Consider the following 14,085-nt stretch of genomic DNA (forward strand, 5'->3'; position numbering starts at 1 on the left):
CACATACTATTTCACTCTGCAACAGTTTATGACTTATTTAATGAGGCCCGTGTCAATGAACATTTATGTTGTTTTAGGTTCTTCATTTTTAAGAACAGGACTGCAGTGAACATGCTTCTACTATTGCCTACTTTTAGGTGTGCATTTACTGTGTAACTTCCTAAAACAGCATTTCATAGGTTCAAAAGACCTATGTATTAAAATTTTTAACAGACATTTCCAAATGTTCCTCAAAAAAAGTTGTATCAATTTATATATAATTTTGCATCAATGTATATTTGAACCATTAGCTATATGAGAAAGCTTATTCTCTACATCCTTGTCAATGTTGAGCATTATTTTTTTTAAGTTTTTTTTTTTTTTTTAATGTGTACCATTTTTTAAAGTCTTTATTGAACTTGTTACAATATTGTTTCTGTTTTATGTTTTGGCTTTTCGGCTGCGAGGCATGTGGGATCTTGGCTCCCCCACCAGGGATTGAACACCCACCCCTTGCACTGGAAGGCAAAGTCTTAACCAGTGGACCACCAGGGAAGTCCCATACTGAGCATTATTAATCACTTTTATTTTTTCCAATCTGCTAGATATGTGAAAAATGGTACATCAGTGTTTTAGTTTTTATTCTTTTAATCATAAGGGAGGTTGAGCGTATTTTTAAATGTATATTGGCCACTTAATACACTTACTTTTTGAAACTACATTTATTTTTAAAAGGTCATTTATAAATTGTTTATTATCTCTACAACTTAATTACTTCTTAAATTTGCACAAGGACCTTCTGAATATCATGTGTAACTCCTTGTACAATTCAAATTGCCTCTCACAGCAGCTGTCTTTCCTGGTGTCTGATTCCTATCCAGATCTCATTAATATTCTTTCCAAATAGAAATGTTGCTTCACTATACAGATGAGATCTTCGTTTCTGTAGAGTTCTCTTCTGTAGGGCACCCACCCAGTACAGCACAGCACAACCCTGTGAGAAGCCTGACTGACACTATGTGACAATCCAGGCATTAAGATCACTCTTTCTGGTTGTGCTTCAGCTGCTACCCTCAACTAGCCAGTCTAAGGCTTCTTAGTCGTGTGAGGGGTAGGGTGCTCTGAATATCAAGATCATCTTTGGAATCTGAATCTCTCATGCGGAGTCCAAACACGTCTAATTTTTCTGAAAAGGGTCCCCTATGATTCCAATGTAAAAACAGCTTTGGGAGTGCAGTTTTGGCTTGATCCCGGGGTCATTAGGTCAGAGCAGGGAGGCAGACATAGACCCTAATCACCCACCATCTAGATGACTGTGTCAGAATCAGGTAAAAGTTTGAGCCACCTTAGCATAGGGATCAGTTATATGCAAAAACATTCATTCCATTTGATCTTATTCACTTAATCCTTAATGATACCATGAAATAAATACTATTCTCGTCTTTCAGAGGAAGAGGCTCAGAAAGGTTAAATAACTTGCTCAAGGTAACACAGCTAGTAAGTGGCAGAGCCAGGATTTGAAAAAGTCTGACAGACCCTAATGTCCGTGCTCTGACGATTTACTGAAAATCACATCCTCCCTGTATCTGGGGGTGGTCTGGGCCAGTCTCAAAGTGTCTCAAAACTAGAAATGGAAACGGCTGGGCCACATACCCCAGCCTGTTCCACCTCTAAGTCAATTTTGCCCCAGTTTCTTTCAGCTCAGGTCCACATCTTGAGTCTACCACTTATCTATTTATTTATTTATTTTTTGGCCATACCACCCACCCAGCTTGCGGGATCTTAGTTCCCCAACCACGAATTGAACCCGGGCCCACTGGCAGTGAAAGCACCAAGTCCTAACCACTGGACTGCCAGGAATTCCCAACCACTTATCTATTAAGTAAAATTAGGAAAATCACTCTAAGCCTTAGTTTCATCATCTCTAAGATGTTCTTTTAGCTTAGTGCTAAAATAAGTGCTTAATAAATATTGACAGTAGTGGTGGTAATAACAATAGCTAACATTCATTGAACATTTACCATGTACTAGATATTGTTTTAATTGTTTTGCAAATATAAATGTATTAATCCTCATAGTAACACACTCAGAATAGTATTGTCCCACTTTACAGATGAAGAAACTGGGGCCCAGAGAGGTTAAATAAATCCTAGCTCTTACTCATTTTTTAGAAGGCTGGGATGGAAACAAAATGATCTCAGGCACAAAGGATAAACCAGAAATGCAGTTCCAATGCACACTGTACTTCATGGTCTACTTATTTTTGTTAAATCAGCAATTTTAAAAAAAGAGCATCTCTGATGTTGTCTCTGAGAAACTGGTAGTTACAACCAGAAAAACTACAGCTGCTCAAAACCCTGACACCATTTCTCTGCACCAAAAAGTCTAAACCTCTGTCAAATTGTACCTTGAAAGGGCCAAATTTTAGGTGTTCTCAACACCTCTGTAAGAACTCTAAGTTGAAGATGATATAATTATCATTTTCTTACATGCTTCTATTACTTTATTCATTCGTTTGAATATCTTATCTTCTTGTACTTTTGAAACCCACATTAGCTTTTTACATAATTGTGGTAATCTTCACAAAGCTTATTTAGACAGTTTAAAGAGTAACCCCCAATTATGGCCTTTACAAACTGACTTCGGTCTAAAATTTTTAGGTCAGGAAGAATCGACCAAGAACCTTTCTAATCTTTTTTTTTTTCTTTAAATTAAGGAATTACCAGATCTAATCCAATTTTAATTCTATCTCTTCTCTCAAATCTAATTTGTTATTTATTCACTAGGTTCTTCTTCCCCCTTCTCTCCAGTTGATAATTAACTCACTGTAAGGACAAACATAGTCCAATGCAGTGAGGTTTTTTTCCAGTATTTTTTCACACATAGCAAGGAAAATCTCTCCAAGTAAGTAAAAAAAACCAAAACAAACAAAAAAACCCAGAAAAACAAAACAAAACCCCCACAGATAATGATGTCAATAACTTCAAATTTAAAGTGAAAATTAGAGAAAAGTACAGTTAATTGGAAAAAGATTATAGAAATTTAGAGTTGACTGAGGCCATTACACAAAACATGGATTTACTCTGAATTCCTGTTTCTTCTTTAACCTTTGTACCATTTCATACTTGAACATCAGATGCATCAAATATCAGTTCCTGGTACAGTGCAGAAGCTCAATAAATATCTGTTATATGAATGAAAAACAGTATTATCCTAGTTCTCAGTTCCCACATATCTTGACAAAGGCCCACCTACATAATTGAGTGTCTGCCTATGAACTACATACTCTCAGTCTTGAAAATTACATGCTAATTAAGACAAAGTGGCTAATTAAAGAGTCTTCTTTGCAATGTCAAAGCAGAAGAAATATATACACTTATTTAAGAAGGCTGCATCTGTTAAAGATATAACCTCCTTATACCAGTCCTTTGTCCTTAATAATTAATCAAGTTTTCTCCAAATACAGGGCTTCTTAGTTTCACTCCTGGCCATTTCCAGGAAGGGCCTGGCTTCCATTCTTCTTATCTGAAATTTTAGATGATGTATTTTTTTCAGGACTTGCTCAATCTTAAAAGCCAGTTCAGATCAATTTAACCAATCCCTTCAAGTAGGAGAATTAAAACGGGTTTACTGAAAAGTGACTCTTCTCTAGGCAAGTTCTCTAATCTTTCCTTTCTGTAAAAATCTGAGAAGCTAACCCAGAACAATGCCTTAATCAAGGACAAGCATAGCCAAGGCTGGTCACATAAAGAATTACCAAATCACACAGTCACAGAAGTGATAAAATTTTGCTACTTATGTGAACCAATGCTATGCATCATATTTCTTAAGGACTGGTTACAAACATATTAATGATTTAATTACATTTTAATGTTTACCTTCTAAAATTACATCAAATTACGGTGCTGTTTTTAAAAAGCCATTGAGAGGCATTTATTGAGTAGTGGTCTTTTATTCACCATGGGAAAGTCAATCAGCTTCTCTGGGTAGGTCTCAGTTTCTTTATCTCAAAAACAGATAATAATTCACAAGGGATGGTTATGAGGATTAAGTGAGAAAATAAAAGTATAACTACTTTGAAAAGTATAAATTGCTATAAAAACTATTATAATTTTTAATAAAATTTCAAGCCAGTTTCAAGGAAAAAAATTAATGGGATTTAAAATTATTCTACCCAATGAGGAGAAATTGGAAAAAAATTAGAACTGATTACTTAACATTGTCTGGTTTGGCTAGATATTAACAAGAAACCCCTTGGTTAATTAAGACTGTTGCTAAAAACTTCTCTAATCAATACACTGTCCTATTTCAGGGCATGTAGTAAGTATAATGAAAATAATTTCATCTTTCCTTGAGGATTCTAGGTAGCTTTCTTATTTTTCTCCTAGAGAAGGAAAGCAGAATAAAATTTCTGGTTGCTTGAAAATTCTAGTCAGTTGGCTCTAGTTTTGCTATACTTGCTTTTAAAAATGTAATGAGAGCTAATAGACTAGTATTGGCCAGCAGTAATAACCCTGAAAGTAGATGCTGACAGTGGTAGTAAAATAGTGGCCTGGATCCTGGGAACATCTTGGAAAACCTGCACTCAGGTGGAACTGAATCCTGCCTATCACAGTATCCAAACCTTTGTCCTGCTACCTTCAGAAATGCTCAGAGACTGCTACCTGATTTGAACCCTGATGGAACTATCTCAAGCTGTTGTCCATTAAAAAAAAAACACACACAACAAAACTTTGGATTGCAAACCAAAACAAGACTTGTTAAAAGGAGAAGTCTCTCTTCAAGGTTCATTCATTCATTCAACAAATATCTGAGCACTTACCATGTGCCAAGCAGTGCTCTATTTGCTCAGGATATAACACTAAAAGTGACAGACAAGGTCTCTGCTCTCATGAAGCTTCCATTCCACTGGGGAAGCTGGACAATTAAACACTGTGATTAGTACTGTGAAGGAAATACAAAGAGAGTAACTGGAGTGGTGGTAGGAAAGGGGGCAGATACTTTAGATACTGGTCAGGGAAGGCCTCTCATTTGAGTGAATGACATTTGAGGTGAAACCTGAATGATGGGGAGGAGACAGGCAGCCAGCCAGGTGAAGAGAAGAGATGGGAGAGTTTTCCTGGCAAAGGAAATAGCAAATGCAAAGGCCCTGAGGCAGGAATAATATGGCTAGGGAGTGAGTGAGAAGTATGAAATGATGACAGAGCCAGTTTAAATAGGATTTACAAGGAATGGTAGAAGATTTTAATTTTATTCTAAGTGTGATGTGAAGTCAAACATTGTTAGACAATAGTGTTTGCAAGATGAGATATGTTTAATGTATTCTATGAGTATTTAATTGCTTATTACATGTATAATGGTTGCAAAATGAAAAGGAAACGCAAGGTTCTCACACTTAGAAGGTTTACAGTCTATTAAGGAAGCAATAATTCATAAATAGTGACAGCACTAAGGTAAAAAATGAAGTAAAAATAAAGTGCCAACTGAAGGCTGGGGAGGGAGCCACTGATTCAATAGAAGACTTTAGAAAAGGCTTCATTTTTTTAAAGTAGCATTTTATTTGAGCTCTTAAGGAAAAAGGATTTAAGTGGGGGGGGGCGGGGGGGAAGAGGGGGGAGTCTGAGGCTGTGGGAACTGCATGAGCAAAGGCACAGAGGCAGGAAGGGACAGGGTGGGTCCAGGAAACCGTGAATCATTGTATGGCTACAGTGCCAGGTGGGTGGGTAGTGATGTGAGAGATAAGCTTGGAAAAAATAGGCTGTCGGGGTGTGGGAGTTGGGGTCTTGAATGGCATGCAGAGAAATTCAGACTTGATTTACTTGGGCTTTGGCTCCCCTTAAGTATGTAAAAGAATCTCTTCAGGTACTTGTTAAAACTGCAGATTCCCATGCCCCATCCCTCCAGATACATTGATTTGTAAGTCTAGGTGGGACCTAAGAATCTCCTTTTTAAACCAACACCCCAGGTGATTCTGAAACAGATAATCAGGAAACCATACTTTGAAAATCAGTGTTCTATTTTTTTATGACAACTCTGGACTGAAAGGGAAAAACTGAAGCCAACTCTAAGGATTGCTGAAGGACTCTAACAAAAAAGGAGGAGCTGGGGACTTCCCTGGTGGTGCAGTGGTTAAGAATCCGCCTGCCAATGCAGGGGACACGGGTTCGATCCCTGGTCTGGGAAGATCCCACATGCCGCGGAGCAAGTAGGCCCATGCGCCACAACTACTGAGCCTGCGCTCTAGAGCCCGTGAGCCACAACTACTGAAGCTCGTGTGCCTAGAGCCTGTGCTCTGCAACAAGAGAAGCCACCGCAATGAGAAGCCCGCGCACCACAACGAAGAGTAGACCCCGCTTGCTGCAACTAGAGAAAGCCCGCGCACAGCAAGGAAAACCCAACCCAGCCAGAAATAAAATAAATAAATTTAAAAAAAAAAAGAAAAGGGGGAGCTGAATTAGAAGAGTGATAAAAGAGCCATTATCACTGTTGGGATAGTATCAACCAAAGCTGGTGATTAAATGTGGGAGGAGAGAAGGACGTAAGTGTTCAACACAACTTCTAGCCTTGTCCTTAGGGAAATTAGGTGGACGCAGGTGCCTGGTGCAGAGGGACCGTCCACATGGTCTACCAGGTGTTGGAAATATGAATCTGGGCTCAGAAGATATGCAAAGGCACTAAACATACTGGTTAGGTACTCCAAAGTAAATTCAAGACAAATTAAAGAATATAAAAAGTAAAACCATAAAATTTAGAAGGAAATTGAAGTGAATACTTAACCCATCTCTGGATGGCAAAAGACTTCTGAACATAAAAGCAACAAAGAAATACCAGAGAAAAAGATCTATAGATAAGAAATAATATACCACGTACAAAATTAAAATAACTAAACATTTGACCATAGAACAAAGAATTAATATTCTTAAAACGAAGAGCTTATATGGGAATTCCCTGGCGGTCCAGTGGTTAGGACTCAGTGCTTTCACTGCCAGGGCCGGGTTCAATCCCTGGTTGTGGAACTAAGAATTAAAGACAAACAAACAAAAAACCGAAGAGCTTATACAAATCACAAAGAAAAAAACACTAAGAATAGTTTCTGTATGGAATAGTGGAAGTTATTAAATAACTTGGCTTGGTAGCTTAAACATCTTGTCATAAAGAGACTTGCTTTATATGCACTAGAGATGATCGGGCTTTGTGGCATAGATCAGCAGGGCTCATTCGATGTACTTTACCAGGTAATCAAGTGTCAATCTACGGGAGTGCCTAAAAATACCGATTGTTGTAACTTCTATTGTCTTGAGGGTACAAATACATTAAATTGCCCCCAAGCTCCACTAAGCCTTGATACCCCAAGGGAAACTGCCTTTATTGCATCCAGTCTTTCCTTGGATCTATGTATTTAAAATGTGTGCAGGGTTAGGGATGGGACAGAAAACAATTTCACAATGTCTAGTGAGCAGTGGTTCATAAGTCATCCTTTCGATACACAGGTTGTATGGACTTTGGGATCAATAGCCCAACCCTCTCATTTTACAGATGAGGCTCAGAGAAGATGAATGACTTGCCCAAGATCACCTAAGTGGTTGGTTCCCAACACTAAGTTGGGAGTCCTGACTCTTAAGCCAGCACCCTTTCCATTTTGCAGTGCTGCTCCAGCCATCACAAGCTCTGGATTCTCAAAATAATGGACGTGTAAAACACCATAATGTCAACTTCTACACACTTTCCACTTTAATCACTCCACTCATTCAGTTTGGCATAATAAAAACCTGTACTTCCTCCCCCAAAGCCCCAAATAAATGGAAGAACTCCAAACAAACAAATAAAAAACATAATTAAAATATTAAGACACTTAAAAATGGGAACAGATTAACCAAAAGACAATTCACAGAAATGGAAATGAAGGTATGAAAAAATGTTCACTCTCACTAGTAATTAGAGAAATACAAATTAAATCACTTTTGCTTATCAAATTAGTAAAGATAAAAAAATAAGATTCAGTGTTAACGAAGGATGCACTAAGAGGCCCTCACAGTCACTATAGGTGAGAATATTAATCTAGTCATTATGAAAACACAATTTGACAGCAGTATTTTTTAATTTTCATGCCCTTTGACCCAGTAATTAAACTTCTAGGAATCTAACCTAAGGAAATAATGAGTGATTCGTACAAAGATTTATGCATAAATTTGTTCTCAGTTTTTCACTTATTAATAATGGTGTAAAAATCAAAACACCCAAGTACACAGTTAAATTTTGCAACATCAATACAATAGGGTGTTAAACATCCATTAAAACTGTTTCCAAATAATTTTGATGCCATGGAAAATCATGGCATAATGTAAAGTGGAAAAGCAGATACAAAACTCTATCTACTAGGGGCTTCCCTAGTGGCGCAGTGGTTGAGAATCTGCCTGCCAATGCAGCGGACACGGGTTTGAGCCCTGGTCTGGGAAGATCCCACATGCCACGGAGCAACTAGGCCCGTGAGCCACAACTACTGAGCCTGCGCGTCTGGAGCCTGTGCTCCGCAACAAGAGAGGCCACGATAGTGAGAGGCCCGCGCACCGCGATGAAGAGTGGCCCCCGCTTGCCGCAACTAGAGAAAGCCCTCACAGAAACGAAGACCCAACACAGCCAAAAATAAATAAATAATTAAAAAAAAAAAAAACTCTATCTACTGTAATAAAATGAACCCAATTACCTGTGTGTTTATGTGAGTGTGTTTGTGTGTATCAAAGGAAAAAAAAAAAAGACTGAAAGGAAATACACCAAATAGTACTTCTCTCCAGAACAGATTATGGACTATTTTGTCTCCTTCATAATTTATTTTTTTCCCAGGTTTTCTGTAACTAGCATATATAATTCTTATTTTCAAAATATGTATGGATGTTTGTATATGTGAAAATAAAACAAGAATTATATATATAATATGAAAAGAGGTTTTAAAGATGATTAATTTGTAAATCACTCACATTCAGGTGTCAGTTGAAGTCATGGAAATAGATCAGATTGCTCGGGGAGAGAGTATAAGGAGAACAGGATGCTGGACAGGACCATGGCAAACACACACATTTAAGGGGCAAAAAGACTGAATTAGTGAAGGAGCATGGAAGGAAATGGTTAGATGGAGAACCAGGTAGAGTCACATCAAGAAAGCCACGTGAAAGTGGACAGAAAAGTTGTCCACTTGGTCAAATGTTGTCAAGTGATGAGGAGGACAGTGACAGGGCCATTAGAGGGAAATCACTGGGTACTACGCATGGACAGATCAGTTTCCTCTAGTGCTGGTGGTGGAAACCAAATCTGAGCAAATATTACCTGTTCAATAAAATTGACTGTGAGGAAAAGAAGTCCTGTGCTTAAATTATTTGCTTAAGCTTCAGTTTATGGTGGAAAACGGTTGTGGAAATCTAAAACCAAGTAAAAGCATATCGGGATGACTAATCTATGGGTAATGAAACAAAAATTGGCAATACTTTGGTGTACAAGAAAAAGCATATTTGAGGGATTGTAAAGTTTCCATTTAGTGAGCTCCATTATAGGATAAATAAGGGAAAAAACAGCTCCACACTCGTTACCAGAAGTCCAAAAAGCTGTTATCTTTTTTCCCCTAAACATGCAAGTTCTTAGTTTCAGAGCAGTATTAAAGAAATTCTTTAAAAATAAAAATAATGTAAAATTTCATAGTATCATGTTAACATTTTTTTTTTTTTGCCTTTTTTTTTTTTTTTTTTTCTGGCCATGCCGCACGGCTTGTGGGATCTTAGTTCCCCGAACAGGGATTGAACCTGGGCCCTCCCTCGGCAGTGAGAGTGTGGAGCCAAGGAATTCCCCATGTTAACGTCTTATGACTGGACATGTGAAGTTTCTAGAAACATTTTCAAATATAAAGAAATCATCTGACATGCTAAATAATGGATTTCTTGTTGGGTCAAACCTCGTCCTGTTTATGAGAAGAGGTCTGCATTAGCACAATAACTTGACTGAGTCTCAAGGACTTTCCCTCCAGCCACAGAATAAACAAATCAGTATGGCCCTACCAAGAGTACCATTTACCATAGAATCTCAATTCCACAACCATTAAGTAGAAACTACTCAACTTACAACCACTCATTTGTTACTAAAGAACCTTGAAGAGTCTGTGTTAAGTAATTTAACATCACCTGGAGATTACTGTACACAATCCAAAATAAAGTACTTTAACTTCCTATCAAAAAACATACAGTGAAAGACCATACCAACCTTAAAAAAAAAGTCTTTTCTTATGGAAATTCCTGACTTAGGAACCAAGGCACACTTTTTCCTATCTGCAGAAAGAGTACAATTCCAATCTCAGTGACAGTCACCTATTTATGAGTGTATGGAATTTAGAATGCCTGAAAACTAGTGTTGCTGTCAACATAAATAATGACAAATTCTCCCAATTTGTGGTTAGGTGGCCTTTTATGGCAAAGATGTTTAATGATCTCCCACACTCTCAACTTTCTTTTGTGTCTGTGTTGTATATATGTCTTTGATGAACCTTTCTGATACAGAAGCTCTAAATGTTGAAATATACCAGAGGAGGTACTTCCCTGGTGGCGCAGTGGTTAAGAATCCACCTGCCAATGCAGGGGACACGGGTTCGAGCGCTAGTCCGGGGAGATCCCACATGCCGCAGAGCAATTAAGCCCGTGAGCCACAACTACTGAACCTGTGCTCTAGAGCCTCAAGCCACAACTACTGAAGCCCGCGTGCCTAGAGCCCGTGCTCCACAACAAGAGAAGCCACCGCAACGAGAAGCCCACGCACCGCAATGAAGAGTAGACCCTGCTCGCCACAACTAGAGAAAGCCCGTGTGCAGCAACAAAGACCCAACGCAGCAAAAAAAAAAAAATAAAATAAAAAAAAAAAAAAAAAAAGAAAGAAAAATACCAGAGGAAATCCAGATATTTGAAACCTTAAGAGGAACAATAATTAAAATTTGTACTTGAAAACATAAGTAAACAACAAAATCATCGTAGATACACAAAATACATGCAAATACATACTGTCTTTCCAAAAATTCCTGGTGGGACCACTTTCCTAGAGTGTGAACAGAGAGAAACAATGTCAAAGGAGGTAAGAAATGTGTTCATCAAGTACCATGGCTCATTGCCAAATGAAACAACCATCATCTGTACTATTAACTCAAAATCTCTATTTCATTTTATTTTTTTTAACATCTTTGTTGGAGTATAATTGCTTTACAATGTTGTGTTAGTTTCTGCTGTATAACAAAGTGAATCAGCTATACATATACATATATCCCCATATCTGCTCCTTCTTGTGCCTCCCTCCCACCCTCCCCATCCCACCCCTCTAGGTGGTCACAAAGTACCGAGCTGATCTCCCTGTGCTATGCAGCTGCTTCCCACTAGCTAGCTATTTTACATTTGGTAATGTATATATGTCCATGCCACTCTCTCACTTCGTCCCAGCTTACCCTTCCCCCTCCCCGTGTCCTCAAGTCCATTCTCTACGTCTGTGTCATTATTCCTGTCCTGCCCCTAGGTTCATCAGAACCATTTTTTAAAAAAATCTCTATTTTAAAAATGAAAAACATAATCATATAGAAGGGACTGTGGCATGTTCATCCTCTATATACTAGAACAGTGGCACACTGTAGGCAGTTATTAAATGCCTGCAGTTTATGAAGAACACTGCAGACTACCACAGACTTCAGATCATTAAAACTCTGCCAAGAATCTTCAAACATTTCTGACCCTTTTCTCCTCCACCCTGTCCCCTGCTCCAAAAAACAAGAAAAGAAAAGAAAGAGAAAGAAAGAAAAAGACATTTTGAGGGCATCTTAGCAAGAAAAAGTATCCTCTGTCATCAAGATGTGCTGTTAATAGAATTGTTTTCACTGCTGAAGCTTTCTTTTCTTAGAATTATTAGGTGGTTAAAATTTGGCCCACCTTTAACCAGACTCTGGAACAAAACTTGAATGTACCAAGCTAAACAAAGTTACATAATGGACCAAGTTTTACAAAATGGCACTGCTTTGCTAATGTTGCCAATACACTATTCTCTTCCCAGAGGCTCTAGAGTTCAGGGACTACATGATAACAACACTTCTAGGCCCAATTCAGAACTGTGAAAATAGCTCCACCAACTATTTACTGAACTACATAGAATTAATGACAAGTCCTAATCCCATTATCAAAAGGCCATAATGTTGACAGAACATAAGGTAAGGAATATGACTGACACAAATACATGGACTGAAGAGAATCACTCACTATTGCTCAAAGGTTTTTCTTATTGTTGTTGTTTATTTTGTTTTGTGTTCAAGGAAAAGCAGAAGAGGGAATTTTTTTTAAACTGTATTCTCTGTGCTCCTCCAGCACTCTGGGTTGATCTCTAGTATAGCACTGGCCTCACTAATACTCTAAGTTGTATCTATTGTCCTGCCTAACCCATTTGATTTTAAGCTATTTTAGAGTAAGAACATTTAGAACTTTGAATCCACAGGGCTGACAATACAAGAGGCACTCAATAAATGTTTTGTCCAAAAAAATGAAATGAGTTCTTAAAGTGATTACCTAGTACCATGTTATGTGTTGTTCTATCAATGCAAAACAAAGAAATACATATGCACACACTCGTTTTTGAAGGTCTACCTAAAACATGATCATCCTTCATCCAGGCTATAACTCCACAGGAGCTTACGAAATGCTCATTGAGGGTCATCTTCTTTTGTGCCTACATCAGACCTCAGAAGAAAGTGTTATTTCATGGTTTCTAAAATACTTATTTGTGAATAGTATTAACAACTATGCAAATGAAAAGTATTCTATTTAAGCACTTAAATCAAGAGCAAAAGAAAGAACACCTAATGCAAAAGAAGACCTCTCTCCTTTTAAAGGGTCACTGTCTTAAAGGCCGATAACTCCCTAAGTATCTTTGACTAACTTGAAAAGTCAAGTCAATAGAACCATCTGGATTAGGCAGACTCTTGAAAGCTGGAATTAGGTGAAAGATAATAGTATTTCAAATATCTCTCACCAGGATTTTAAGCACCAGTAAGGAGGTAAGGAAGGGTGCCAGATGGTTAGCTCCTAGCACCTACAGCTTCAGGCTTAGTAGGTGTAGCCAGGGGTGTACAGTTACCTTATATTAACACCCACGTATTGACAGGTGCCAGCGATATGTACACGATAGCGATTCTGGGGTGACACATCCAGCTGTAAGGACTGCTATATTATCAACATATCTCAAAAGGCTGAATGGAAGGGGAGAAAAATCGAAGAGGGAGAGAATGGCTAAAAATGGAGAATGGAAAAGAGCAGTTGAATTATCAGAATATTTCCCTGGGAGACTATTTTGAATTTTGATGAACTGCCGTCTTCCTTCACCACACCAAAAAAGTATATACTGTTATATATAGTTAGAAAGGAGTGTTCCTGTTGGAAGAGGAGGGGGTCCTATCAGTTCCCGCCCTCAGGCAGCAAAGGCTCCGCTCTACATAATTACTCCAACCGCAGCGCAGTAGCCAGAAGTGAGGAAAGAGCAAAGGATCAGCAGCTCCTCCACTCCCTTTCTCGGGGGGGAGGGGTTCACGCTCCTTGTGTTCCCCCCACCCCCAAAAGTCGCGGGAGAAAGAGGGTGTGGAGGGAATTCGAGGTCTCCGCGCACCCTCCGGCTGTGGAGGATGTGGAGAAAGAAGGCCCTTACCTGGCTAACAGCGGTCTTTTCTCTGCGCTGCTACCAGCCCTGCTACGGGTCCCTGGCGCTTTGCCTCGCGCACCTGTCGCGACCCAGCTGCAACACCTACAGCTCCTTGCGGCCCCGCCCCGGTCCGGCTCAGAGCCCCGCCCCAGACCCCGCCCACCGGCGCGGGGGCGCGCACGTCAGACCGTCTCCCGCGCGGCCTCGGGGTGAGCGTGCGTGCCGCCGGCTGCGTGCTCCTCCTCACGGCTGCTCGCGTTGCTCAGCGGTGCGGCGTCGGCGTGGTGAGGGGCGTGGCTGCTTTTTCTAGGAGTCGTGTCTCACTCTGTTCTCTGAGGGGGTCCACGCAATTGCACGACCGAGAGCTCTGTGCTTCTGTAGTTTGGCTTTAACCCGCTGACTCAGAGCTTC

General features: G+C 39.3%; 1 protein-coding gene across 1 annotated transcript in view; it reads right to left on the reverse strand.

Moving 5' to 3' along the window:
- Positions 1-13,790, reverse strand: part of LIMA1 (LIM domain and actin binding 1) — an 86,753-nt gene extending 72,963 nt beyond the window's left edge. The window contains 2 exon segments of the mRNA XM_036865928.1: positions 11,013-11,046; positions 13,681-13,790. The gene's annotated coding sequence lies outside the window, so the exon portion shown is untranslated.
- Between the last annotated feature and the right edge of the window lie 295 nt (positions 13,791-14,085).

This window comes from Balaenoptera musculus, chromosome 10 (genome assembly GCF_009873245.2).
Source record: "Balaenoptera musculus isolate JJ_BM4_2016_0621 chromosome 10, mBalMus1.pri.v3, whole genome shotgun sequence".
Taxonomy (NCBI): Eukaryota; Metazoa; Chordata; class Mammalia; order Artiodactyla; family Balaenopteridae; genus Balaenoptera; species Balaenoptera musculus.